Source organism: Cricetulus griseus (assembly GCF_003668045.3).
Source record: "Cricetulus griseus strain 17A/GY chromosome 1 unlocalized genomic scaffold, alternate assembly CriGri-PICRH-1.0 chr1_1, whole genome shotgun sequence".
NCBI classification, from domain to species: domain Eukaryota; kingdom Metazoa; phylum Chordata; class Mammalia; order Rodentia; family Cricetidae; genus Cricetulus; species Cricetulus griseus.
Window position 1 is genome coordinate 89,032,833 of NW_023276807.1, and position 14,223 is coordinate 89,047,055.

Sequence of the window (14,223 nt, forward strand, 5' to 3'; positions counted from 1 at the left end):
ATAGGAGGACATCTATCAGTGGGATATATTAGCCTGCTCAGATCCAGTAACAGAGGACCACATAGTGGACAGTTTAAACAACAGAAACTTTTTTTCACATAATTTTTGAGACTTTCTCCTTTAGAAGTTTAAAGGGCCACTGGAGACACTATTTTCTCCAATTTTGTGGAACCACCATCCTTTCTATGGGAAAGCCAGGTTGCCTGTGAAGAAAAGCACCATTCATCTTTGTTTGACAGAATCATAATCATATTGTAAACGTTGCAAGACCTTAATTAAGGACTAAGAAACACAGGGTGTTTACGAGGCTTTTGTGACATGCCTGGTGTGCCCAAGGAGAGTCACAAAAGTAAAATCAAGTGCTTGCAGGCTGCTCCTGCCTGTGTGTTAATGGCTCAATTAGACAGGCCTCCCAGGAGAGTTTGTTCTTGTTCCACTTGTGAGTGTTCAATAATAGTTTTAGGGAATTGTCCCAGGCTGGGTTCTCTGAGGAAGGATTCTGAAATTAAACACAGAAATATCTGGGAAAACTTTGGCTGCAGTTTGTGACCTTGATCCCAAGGAACACAAAACAGCAAAGACATGTCTTCAACAGCTGTCCTCAGAAGATTCACAGATAAAGAACCATTTATGATAGAACAGTTACACTTGAAGGAACTCTGGAGTCTCACATCTATTCAAGTGACTACTTTTTTCTACCTGCCTTTGCTTCTTAAAACAAACTAGCAGGGTGGTGGTGGCTCACACCTTTAATCCCAGCACTCAGGAGGCAGAGGCAGGTGAATCTCTGTTAGTTCAAGGCCAGCCTGGTCTGCAGAGTGAGTTCCAAGATAGCCAGGTTTCACAGAGAAACTTTGTCTTAAACACAAACAAAAAACATTGGCTAGAGTTCATACAACTACATGTATGATCACATGGAGATCGATCACATTATTATTTTTAGTATTATATCATTAAATAAAGCAGTAGAAAATGTAGTTTCATCATCTCACAATTTTAAAATTAATACATTAAGAATTGAAATGTAAATAAAAACAAACCTCCTGAACAAGAAACTGGTTTAGAAACCACTTCCATGTGACTCAGTGAAAGAAAATAGTCAAGAGAATATATCATCTCAACACAAAAGCACAGCTCTCTCATTAACGGAATAAGAAATAGTGTATTCTGGGGGCTGGAGAGATGGCTCAGTGCTCTTCCAAAGGTCCTGAGTTCAATTCCCAGCAACCACATTGTGGCTCACAACCATCTCTAGTGAAATCTGGTGCCCTCTTCTGGCCTGCAGACATACATGCAGGCAGAATACTGTGTACATAATAAATAAATACATAAATAAATAAATAAATAAATAAATAAATACATCAAGAAGAAGAAGAAGAAGAAGAAGAAGAAGAAGAAGAAGAAGAAGAAGAAGAAGAAGAAGAAGAAGAAGAAGAAGGAAAGGAAGAAAGAAAGAAAGAAAGAAAGAAAGAAAGAAAGAAAGAAAGAAAGAGTGTATTCTGGAGCCCAATATGGATGACCAAGACTCTGGAACACAGATAGATAAAACTTTTTAGTTATGTGTATGCATGTGTACCTGCATAGGGATGTATTCATATAAGGACAGCTGCCTGATGAGATCAGAAAGGATATCTGAGCCCTGGGAGCGGGAGTTACAGATGGTTTTGAGAGTAGCCCAGCGTGGATGCTGAAAACTGAAGCTCTCCACAACACCAGAGAATGTTCATGACCACTGAACAAAATCCCCAGCCCTGAAATTTTTTTAAAGATCTAATTATTTATTATATATACAGTTGTAAGGATAACTTTTTCCGCCAGCTGCCCAAGCCCCGCTGCCACATTAGGACCCCAAAAAACACACAGAGATTAATATTAGGTACACTGGGCACCATTTTGTAACGATAATTCTTTCTGCCAGCAGCCTGAGTTCCACTGCCACATTAGGGCTCCAAAATAACACACAGAGACTTATATTATTTACAATGCTGCTGGCCAATGACTGGGATTTCCCATTTGCTAGCTCTGTCTTAAGTATCAACCATAACCATTAATCTATATATTTTAAAAGACTTATCGAGGACACCTGACTTATGCGTCCTGTCTTCCTGGGGATCACATGGAGACTCTGTCTTTACTACATTTTCCAGAATCCTCTTTCTCTTCTAGTCCCGCCTAACTTGCTTCCCTATTGGCCAACAGTGTGTTATTTATCAACCAATAAGACAAACATAAACACAGACAGACTTCCCCCATCATACAGTATTCTGCCTGCGAGAATGCCTGCACACCAGAAGAAGGCACCAGATCTCATTACAGATGGTTGCAAGCCACCATGTGGTTGCTGGGAATTGAACTCAGGACCTCAGCCAGTGCTCTTAACTGCTAAGTCATCTCTCCAGACCCTAGCCCTGAATTTTTTAACAACCACTTATTAATTTATTAATGTGTGTTGTTCTAATACGTATCAAAATGCTTCTGTGGGGATCAGAAGACAACTTGTGAGAGATAGTTCTCTCCTCCTACCATAAGAGTCCTACTGATTGAACTCAAGTTACTTGGTTTTTACTCACTGAGCCATCGCACAATCCTAAGTTCCAGTTTTTGAAATAAGAGTTAGGCAAACAACTGCAATTCAACCCATTTTCTATTATCAGCTTTATGGTCCTGATTGAATCATTTAAACCCTTAATCATTCCTATTTCCTCACTTCTAAAATACTGACAATATCATTACCTGCCTTCGAGGACCTTCTGAGGATTAGGATAAAGAGTACATGTAAAACTGCTGAGCACAGTTTTTGGTGTGTAGTATTTCTATATGTCTGTATCTGTTTGTTTAATGTGACACAGAGTCTTCCTGTACAGTTCAGACTGCCCTGTAAACTCGTGATCTTTTGCTTCAGCCTCCCAAGTTTGAGAATTATAGGCATGCATCATCTTGCCCAGTTTGTATAGGCTTTTAAACATGTATAAATATAGAACAGTGATCCTATAGACACAGAGTAGTGCAGTTTTGATCTTAAATGCCCCACCCAAGTTTATGAGTTAAAAGGCTGAGTTCCAGCTGATGGCACCATTAGAAACTAGTGGTAGGTTTATGGGGTAGGGCCAAGTTGAAGAGAAGAAGCCATGCTTGTTGTGATATCTTCTTTGTGTTCTGACAAGTAAAGCTTGTCTGGAGATGAGAGAGCAGAGCAAGCCACTAGTTAACCATAGAGACCAAGCAGTGGTGGCACACACCTTTAGTTCCAGCACTTGGGAGGAGGAAGTGAGAATATCAGGAGTTCAAGGCCACCCTGGGCTACATGAGATTGAACCAGTGTAAAAGAGAAACAGAGCAAGGTGGTGGCGGCTTCATACTTTCTATAAGGCAGGCGGAGATAGGATCTCCAGCCCATTCGGTCTGAGAATTCACAGAGACAGGATCTCCCCCATTCAGTCTGAGAGATTTTTAGAGGTCTCTAGTGGTTGGCTGCTCTGCTTCTCTGATCTTTCAGCTTTCACACTCCATCTCTAATTCCTGGTTGCACTTCACATGCTGTTGAAGTATACATCGGAAGTCCTGTGGTAGGTCCTCCCAAGATGAGGAAGACACATATGTGCAGCCTTATTTCACTCCTGTGTCCTCAGCATGTAGCTTAGTCAATGTTCTATTGCTGGGAAGAGACACCATAACCACTGCAACTCTTATAAAAGAAAGCATTTAATTGGGGTGGCTTACAGTTTCAGAGGTTCTACAACCAGATTTGTAAGCAGGGGAGAGAGAGAGAGAGAGAGAGAGAGAGAGAGAGAGAGAGAGAGAGAGAGAGAGAGAGAGAGTTACTGGACCTGGCTTTGGTGTTTGAAAGCTCAAAACCCACCTCTAGCGACACACTTCCTCCAAGACCTATGGTGGTTTGAATAAGAAGGCCCCCCCAAAAGCTAATAAATTTGAATGCTTGGTCACCAGAATGTGGCACTATTAGGAGGTGTGGCCTTGCTGGAGGAGGTGTGGCACCTGATGCCATTTTTTGGCTGTATTGGGCAATGGTGCTCACAGACACATACACATACTTAGAAATTTTTTTAAATTGTATCTAATTTTTAAAAAATATTCATTTATTTATTATGTATACAGTGTTCCGTATGTATGTATCCCTGCAGGCCAGAAGAGGGCACCAGATCTCATTACAGATGATTGTGAGCCACAATGTGGTTGCTGGGAATTGAACTCAGGACCTCTGGAAGAGCAGCCACTACTCTTAACCTCTGAGCCATCTCTCCAGCCCGTATTTAAATTTCAGTAGTTGTTATTTAACTGTATTTTAACTTTTTCTGTATCTCTAAAGTTCCACATTTTCTCTGTACGATTGTGCTTCATTTAGCCTTGTCATATTGTAGGAATCACTTAATTTGGTCTGTAAAGTACTGAAAACACTGCTGATCTCCAGTAGGATCATTATTGTTTATAGGAAAGATGAAAGGAAAGCAGAAACATGAAATAAAAAGCATATGTGAGCTGTGTCAGAACTGGGAGGATTTTGTCTCCAGGGAGCTTCTTTCCTGATGCCAAAGCTTGAGACTGCTCTGGGTGTGAGCATTGAGTTTCCTGGAGACATTTGCACTCTGGACGCCCTACTTTTAGAGGTCCCTGTGAAACTATGTAGCAATGCTCCTCCCCAACATAAACCTCTGGGGGTACTTGTCTGAACCATTAATTATCTTTATGGAAAAGATTCTTATCCAGTCTCTCTAGAGAGTCTAACAGTCATCCCCATCCCATCCCCCTCAACCCCCACTTGACTCCTCTATGACACCTTCGGCTTCAGTAACCTAAGCAGGAAAAAAAATGGGTGACAAGTGTTGTTTCCCCCATCCTCACTGAGAAAACCTGGAAGTTTCATGCAGGCTCCAAGTGCTTTAGTAGATTACGGCTACTGGGGCTCCTGGATCTGTCTTCTTAGAGTTCTGCACAGTGATAGCTTGGGAGTCCAGAGTCTCCTTCGCTTTATGCCAGGGCTTTATTCCAAAACCTTGCTTCAGTCAGGGGTGGGTCTAAACAGGAGTTAACAGGATCCAAATCTTATTACAAGCACAGACACTCTCTGAGTGTGAATGATTATCTTCTGCCAGATAAGGGATCAGCAGATCAGCCATGTCCTTATCTGTGAGTGAAGAGCCAGCGCTCTGCTCCTGTTGCTACCTGGCTTACTCACTCCCCTTACGGCCAGTGAGCTGGCATTGCTTGTCCACCTTTCTCAGGTTCTGCCTACCTAAACCAAGAGGTTCCTAGTATCTCAGAGGGCGGAAGCACACCTCAAAACAATGCAGACTTCCAGGGAGGTCATGAGGTTCAGGTCCAGGTCTGTCTCCAGACAAAAGAATTGGAAGCACTGTCTCTGAGGCATCTTCCAGAGCTGACATCCAACTGGCTATGAACAGCTGAGGTGTGATAAAGAAGGAACAATGAAGAAGACATGGGACAGAAGTGAGTGTCTCCAGCTTCCTGTGGGAAGGAGAACTGTGTCTTTTGACTACAAGGTTGTTTTATGGGGTTTGTCTGAGCTGGATGGTTCACAGCACCGAAGACCGAGTTAGGGGCTTTATTCAAGTTTGCTAAAGAATAACAGGAAAGCTCTCTCCCATGTAAATCCGAAGCAAGGAAGGTGGGGAAAAAATCTGTTTCCTCCAGAAAGTAACTGATGGTGTGAAGAAGTCCTTAATTGAGGACACCTCTAAAATCAGAATTTCCAAGCAAGTGAGTGGTGGGAAGTGAAGGAATATGACATTTATTATAAAACAATTAATTGCTTTAAAAGCAAAACCAAGTCTTCTCCCTGGGAAGAAGCCATTCTTGGTGGAAGTAATCAGATCGGCTCTCTGATGTAATGATGCAACTTTTGTCCACCAGTATCATTGCATCAAAACAAGCACAGATGCTATGTACACGTGGGCTTCTTGTGCATTTATATTTTGGAGAGAGATTCTTATTAAGATAATGTATTTCTTGGGGTTCAGTTTGACTTTTGTGCTTTCTGAGAATTAAACTGCAGACTTCCCAGCTAGTTTGAAAAGGATAAAAATCATTTTTTGTAATCAGATGTCTGCAATGCAAACATCACCCACAAGGGGGCAGTGCACCCTGGGCATTCAGTCAAACTAACGCTTGGGATTTGCAAAGCCCATCTTTAGGACAGAAGTCACCAGGGCACACATGGTGAAAGGGTCTTAGAACATCAACATTACTGAGCTTTGTGTCTCTTGAACACTCAGTGCTTGTCAGAAACTTTTTGGCTTTTCCTAAGGGTGGGGTGGGGAATAAAACAGATTTCTATTGCATTGCCCTTAGACCTCCACAAACAAGCAAAACAAACAAACAAACAAACAAATAAATAAATAAATAAATAAATAAACTATAGAGATGCAAAATGCACCCATTTAGGCCCACTTAAGTCACCAACAGCAATGACTTCACGCAGGTGCTGGCAGACACTGGGACAGGAATGCTCTACTGTTGGTTTAAGTTTCTTTTGGAGATCTCAGAAGCACTATGTTCCTCCCACGCTTTGTACCTGCCTTGGGACTGCCCTAGTTACAACAAGTACTTAGGGTCTGAAAAAAAAATTACAAGGTAAATGTGAATTTTCAAGGAAAAAAAAAACTTCAGAAGATCAAGTTTCTTTTCATAGTTCTATTGACTGTGCACAGAATATAATGCACATGATCCGAAATGGAAGAAATAAAAGCATGGAACATCTGTGTCTGGCCTGTACCAGAATGACAAAAAGGTGATGAAGGAGCACTGGGTACTCCCAGATGATGAGAAAGATGAAGGGAACACTGGGCACCATACCCAAGATGATGGGAAAGTTGAAAAAACAAACAACACTGGATACAAAGCCCCAGGTAGTGTCTGTAAAAGCATGAGTTGTTCACGCCCCAATTTTTGCCCCTTGGTTGAACTCAGCCAGAAGTCCATGCTTGACTGTCTGACTTATTGTAGCAGGATCTGTTTGCATTTTCTTATATCCTTTACCCCACCTGCTTCAGCACCAGACGTCCTGGTTGTATGATTACTGTTTGATTATGCACTGTCCTATCACTGGTTTGAATGTCTACTTCCTAGATGGTGGCATCCTACTCAAAGCAGGCAGAACCTTTAGGGGGTCAGGCTTAGCTTGTAGGTTTTGTTTGTTTTCGTTTTTTTCTCTTTCAGGGCCCAACACCCAGCTTCCAAATAAATACATAGGTACTTATTGTTACTATGAATGCCTGGTCTTCAGGCTGGTTTGGAATTCACAGAGATCCACCTGCTTCTGCCTCCTGAGTGCTGGAATTAACCAACACCCAGCCCAGTGGTAGTACTTAAGGCTTGGATTTTAATATTGACAAGTTCTCTCTTTTTAGTATCAGAGTAGCCAGCCCAGCTTTTACCGTACTCCAAGGGTCTGAGGGCCCCCATCTTAGCATCACAGTTACACAGTTGACCTTACCAAGTTTAGGGACTTGTTACCAGAATCACAAGTGACCTAAGCCACAGATGTGACAACTAGATTCTGAAGTCATTTCTCTGTGTGGAGGGAGACAGGAAGGGGTGCTCTGCCAGTAGTGCCAGTGCCAGTTGGCCTCATTTTTGTCTTGACTATATCATGAAACAAAAGTCCACAGTGGATTGTGAGTTTTAGAAAGAATCAAGCATTTTCCTAGTCAGCAAGTCATCTATTTCCTTACTTTGAAGTATTTATTTTGAATTGGGACCCCAGAGTTGTAGACTCAATGACTTCACATGGAGCATTGGTACTGGCCTGAGCCACCTGTTCTCAGTAGATACATTTTTAGTACAGTGTTTAAGGGAACCCCTGTAGAGACACAGCAAACAGTGAGAGAGGAGAGAGCAAAGCCTTCAGGGAAGTGGCATGCAGATTCATATTTTAGCATACCACAAAGTGCCCACAGCAGTGGGTGCTAAGCCAGCAGAAATGATTTCTTCAGCAAATGTACCAGCTGTCATCACTGAATTATGAGCAAAACCAGAAGACTGGTGACCCCTGGTACTCCAAGATGAGTATGAACTGACCTGGAAAATTCCCTGAAGCATTAACTCATTAGCCACATTGGAGAGGGGTATGGAAGCCCACACCAGAGGGAGGGGTGTGTGTGTGTGTGTGTGTGTGTGTGTGTGTGTGTGTGTGTGTGTGTGTGTGATTTAGACTGGAGTTCTGTGCTTTTAAAAAAATTATAATAAAGTATCATTTTTATCAGAAAAGAAAAAACAACAAAAATGAATGCCTGGTCTTAGCTTGGCTTATTTCAAGCCAGATTTTCTTCCTTCCTTCTTTTTTAAGCCTAATGTTTATTAGATTGTATATTGTAAAAAGATATTGTAGTTTTTGAAGCCATAAACGTTTTGGTATAACCTCTGTGTCACAGTATATGTTGAATGACTTTTCACCTGAGTACATGACAAGAAAGTGCTTAAATCAATACATAAGCCTGACATGGTGGCATATACCTGTTATTTCATTAACTCAAGGGCAGTCTGGGCAACACTGTGTCTCCAAGCAAGCCAGCAAGCAAGCCCACCTGCCAGCCAGCCAGCCAGACAACCAGCAAGCAAAATCATCTTATAAAATCATCCAAGCAGGCATACTCTGGAAGAAAAAGTATTTTCATAGTAAAAGGCATTCAACCTATACTTTCAAATTAGCCAGCTTTTCTTAACTTTAAATAATCCCATCTACCTTTGGCCTCTGGGCTTTTATCTTTTGTTTCTGCATATCTTTTCTTTCCTTCTTACTCTGTGGCTGGTTGTGTGGCTAGGTGGCTGGCCCCTGCCATCCTCTCTCCTTCTCCTATTCTCCCTCCCCCTCTCTCTTTTCCTTCTTCTATTTATTCTCTCTACTTGCCAGTCCAGCCTATTTCTTTCTCCTGCCTGGCAACTGGCCTTTCAGCTCTTTATTAGACCAATCAGGTGTTTTAAACAGGCAAAGTAACACAGCTTCACTGAGTTAAACAAATGCAAAATAAAATAATGCAACACATCTTTGCATCATTAAGCAAATATTCCATGGCATAAATGAATGCAACACATCTTAAGTTGTTAGACCCTCGGAAAGCTGAGGCTTCCAGAATCTTAGCCCAGGACCTCGGCCACCCCAATCACAGAATGGAGGCGAAAGCTTGATGCAAACTGCACGAGGCTTTATTGTAATTTAACGAGCTAACCCCATGTTAGCTCGGGTCTTTCACCCACCCGCCATGGCGGATGGCTCACAAAAGACGGCTCCTAGGGCCTCCCAAGAGATCTTATAGGACAGCGTAAGGGGAGTGTCTAGGGGTACGCACAGGCTCACGATTGGTGTGCCTCCAGGCTTGGAGGGCTTGCCCTGTGTTGATTGGTCAACTGGTTGTTATGGCCCATAGGCCCTCCAAGGGTGGTTGCTATGCTCTCTACGTCATTGCTGTGCGCTTGTCCGTAAAGCACACCCAGAGTCATAAAGCATAGCGCCACCAGCTAACTTCTGATGGGTTCCTTGTTACGAGACAGGCATCTGACCTCTAAGCAACCAAGGCAAGTTTATGGCAAGCACGTGTTCGGCTGTTATGGCTGCCGAAAGGGGAGCAGGTCCCTTCAAATTAATATTCCACAACAGTAGCTGATGGTCTTCTGGCTGAGTTCAACCAAGGGGCAAAAACTTTAAGAGTTTTATAGCTGGCTAGTGGTTCTGGTCCCTCTCTGTTTCCTGGACTGCTTCCATGTAAGCAGCCTCTCCCACATGTTCCTCCTGCCACAGAATTTTGCCATTCTGCCAGGTCTTTTCCAGTAAGATATTCTAAAACCCTCTGAAGCCATGAGGCAAACTATGTCCTTAGTCTGGTTCAGCCAACTTGTCTGGCCCGTGCTTGAAAGGAGGAGTATGGACTGAGGAAAGAAACAGACAAGAAACAAAAGATAGAGTTGGGAGGGCATCCAGTAAATACTGTGATTGGCCCCAAGTTTATTACTCAAAGTTCTTATATACCCTAATCAAAAGGGAGGAAGGCAAAAGACTTCCTTACTGTGACACAGGAACAAACAAATGTAATTACCTCCTTAATACCCAAAACATCAAATAACCACACCCTACATATCCCATTGATTAGGTAAGATACCCATTGACCACGCCTTAGGCAAAACATCCTCTGGTAGCCACACCTTAAGCCAAACATCCTGCCTTTTAACCTTGAAGGAGTAATAATAGGCTCAAATTCTCTGACCTTATGTCAAGATGGAATGGAGCCACTTCCGTGGGCCTCCACAATCCTTCCTCCCTTAAGCTTTGTCTATCAGGCAGAATGAGTGCAACAGTGTGTGCATAAGACCATTATTGTACAAATGGGTCTGTTTTAGTCTCATTACAGTGTATGTGGCACTATGACCAATATGAAAGCAGAGGAACAGTCTTTCAAACACCAAGGAGTCTTTTGTCCCTATTTTCCTATTTTGTTGATGGGGTGGGTGTGGGCATGATGATGGAAGTCTCAGTGCCATGTTGGGCAGTTAAGGTGAAAAACACATAGTGAAAATGGTAAAGAAGTGAGGGAGAGGAGCTGCCATGGCAGCCAAACTGTGCCAAGCTCTGTGACAAGAGCAAGGAAAATCTATAGTTTGGTTTTCAATTACTTACAGCTGAAGACTATTATGATGGTTGACCTTGGTGTCAACTGGAGGTGAATCAACCAAGAACCATTCCTCGGCGTCCCTGCTAAGACTGACTGAGGGGGAAGCTCCTCAAGAGTGGGCAGCAGCTTGGTACAGGCCTGAGGGAGAAGCAGTGCTGCTTTTTACCGGCCACCTTCACTTCCTGCTAGCACATGCATCTACTCCATGGTCACTGCTGCCGCTGTCATCAGAACCCAGCTTCTTTAACCTTCAAACATAGATGGAAGACCAGGGATGCCCTGGAAATCCTTCAGGACTTCATTTGAAGGCATCCAGCCTTGTGAACTGAGTAGTCTAGGCTCTCAGCCTCTCTGGCATGAGGGCAGCCATTGTTAGACTACCCAACCCTATTGTATAAGCCAATCTAACACATCCTCTTTGGGATGTAAATTCATTCCATCAATTCTCTTCCTCTAGAGAACCCTTATGCAGTAAACCTAATGAGTAGAGATACCTTGAGAAAACAGGACAGGTGTGAATAAAACACACAGATCTCTCTTTTTTTTTTTCCGAGGCAGGGTTTCTCTGTGTAGCTTTGGAGCCTATCCTGGCACTCACTCTGGAGACCAGGCTGGCCTCGAACTCACAGAGATCCGCCTGCCTCTGCCTTCTGAGTGCTGGGATTAAAGGCATGCACCACCAACGCCCGGCCACACAGATCTTTTTAATGGCTTGCTTTGTCATTTCATCATTTTTCATTCACTGTGTGTGGAGGCCCTGACGAGCAGTTTGGTTTTGAAGTGGCTTGAGATAGGGCTAAGTTGGGATGTTATACAAAGTTCAATTGTTCAATGATTTTTTTAATGACATTGCCCTATCACAATTGTGTAAAGACTGTATTTGGTCAGATACTTGGCTATAGCTATTTCTAAGTTTCTCTTAGGAGCAAAAGTAGTATTTACTTTAAACCTTTCTTTATAATTTGTGAACAAAAAATAAAACCACACCCCTTCATGTTGATATTTGATGCAAAATAAGAACCAATAGTCAGGGCACTGCAGGGATGCCCTGCATCTATGCTCTCCAGGCTGTTCTGGTTAACAAGTGTTTCTCTGCTGCTGGGTTGAGGACAAGCAGTTCCTCTTTTCTCCAGACCAGTGGTTCTTAACCTGTGGCTCTCAATCCCTCTGGGAGGCAAATGACCCTTTCTCGGGGGTCATGTAGCATAAGATATTTACATTATGATTCATAACAGTAGCATAATTACAGTTATGAAGTAGCAATGAAATCATTTTATGGTTGGGGTCAACACACAGAATTAGGAAGGTTGAGAAGCACTGCTCTAGACCCTATGCAGTGAAACAGATCAGAGTTCATAGGGGAGATGGGGTTGGTGAACTGTCAAGGAGTTTCTCACTATCCAGGGGTGCAATGGGGGGTACACATGGGTCAGGACTAATGCCATGAGGTCCTAGCTTGTCTGAGAACAACATGGGTCCAAGGCCTCCAAGGTCTTTTAGAATTAGTGTCAGTCCCTACCCTGTCTTACTGGGACTGCTGCTATGGCCTAACTGGGAGAATTCTGTTCAAACCAGGCCTGGCAGTTTAATGTTAGGATTAGTGTAGTGACTCTACTCAACACAATAAGTGATCAGCCATCCAGGGTGAGGCTTCTTGGGCAAAAAGAACCAGTGGGGCTCTTTAAAAGCATTGCTAAAGACTAACAGCCTCCACATTTTCTTTTAAACTAGCCGTGGTTCCTGATCACAGAGTGCAGATTATACTATGGCTGCATAGTATTATTTCACTTATTTCAGGGGCAATCTGGTGATCAAAGAGAAAAGGACATCTTTACAAGGTAGCATTAGCCTGGGAGGTCTTAGCCCTACAACATAACTCACTACTGCAGCTGGCAGAGTCTCTCTGTTAAGTGTGTAATTCTAAAGAAGCCAACAAACTTGCAGCAAAATGCATATAGCATCTTAGGGCCTCCCTGTTTCAATATGAGGCCTTTCAGCTTCATTGACGTCTGGACAAATTACTTCTAACTACTGCCAACATTTGTCTCTTAAGTTCAAACACAGGAAACCTTCAATACTGCTACCTGCCATATTGTACAGTGGCATGCACAAGAGGGTGCACCTGTTGGCAAAGAAAATCACTTGGAACCTTTAGGGCTCATTCCGTGTTACATATGAAGTTCCAGTTGGAACATTTGTATTTCTGGTTCAGGGCTGGAATGACATAACTTCGTGGCATTTTCAGACATGTGGACTAGGGTGAGTTTCATGACTCTTTTTGGTTCATTTGGAAGCAGTCCTGACAATTGTCACCCTCCCATCTGTACCTCAAAGTTTGTAGAATAAAAGACAATTTAAAAAATTTATTGAAATTTATTCAATTCCTGAAATAATAGTGGAACAGTATTTCTCTCAACAGGACACACCTCCTAGTTCTTTGTTTTGCTTCCTTGTGACTAAGCATCCCCCCCCCCAAAAAAAATGTGCCTATGGGGGCCAGTCTTATTCACCACCGCAATAACACTTACATTTTGTTTTCTTAATTTTCAGTAATTTATATTTGTGTGAGTGCATATCATGTGTGCAAAGCCCAGAGGTGTTGGATTCCCTGGAGTTGGAGTTACAGGAAGTTGTAAGCTGCCTGTGTGCTGGAATCAAACTCGGGTCCTCTGGAGGACCAACACACACTCTCAGGCACGAACCGTCTCTCCAGGCCCATCACCAACTTGCTATGCACAGAGGACAATACTGTAATAATGAATACTAATGACTCTGAATTTAAAAGGAATTTAGAAAACACTAAGACAATTTTTAAAAAGAAATAAACAAAAATTTTAAAGCGAGTTAAAGGTTCAGACTCTGTATATTAAGAAATATGAGACCAGGTGTGGTGGCACATAGCTTTAATCCCAGCAGTTGAGTCATGAGGCAAGCAGATCTGTTAGTTAAGGCCAGCTAGGGCTACATAGAAAGAAAAAAAGGAATCCCAAGGAGCTGAGCATGATGGCACACACCTGAAGCAGAAAGAGGAGATCAGGAGTTCAAGGCCAGCCTGGTTCAAAAATGTTTAAAACAGTCTTGTGATGGCAGTGTACACCTTTAATCTCAGTACTCAGGAGACAGAGGCAGGTGGATCTCTGGGAGAGCAGCCATGGAGCGAGTTCCAGTACTTCCAGGGTTACACAGAGAAATTCTTGAAAAACCAAGGAAGGAAGGAAGGAAGGAAGGGAGGGAGGGAGGGAGGGAGGGAGGGAAGGAGGGAAGAAATATGAGGGTACTACTAACTATACCAAGTTATTTTTGCCCATTTCCTCAAGATTGCATAATTATAATAAACATATACAAATCATAATAAAATTAACAACTGATTATTTTAATGCATGCTGAATATGTATGAAACCTTAGGAACAATGTCTGATATATACATATATATTTATATATACATATATATATATATATATACAGATATATATATATATATATATATATCAATTGATAAGAAAGCATGGTATCTATGTCATTGGTGACATTTTTTTCCCCTCTGTGGTACAAGATAATTCTACAGATGATATCTTAGATTTAA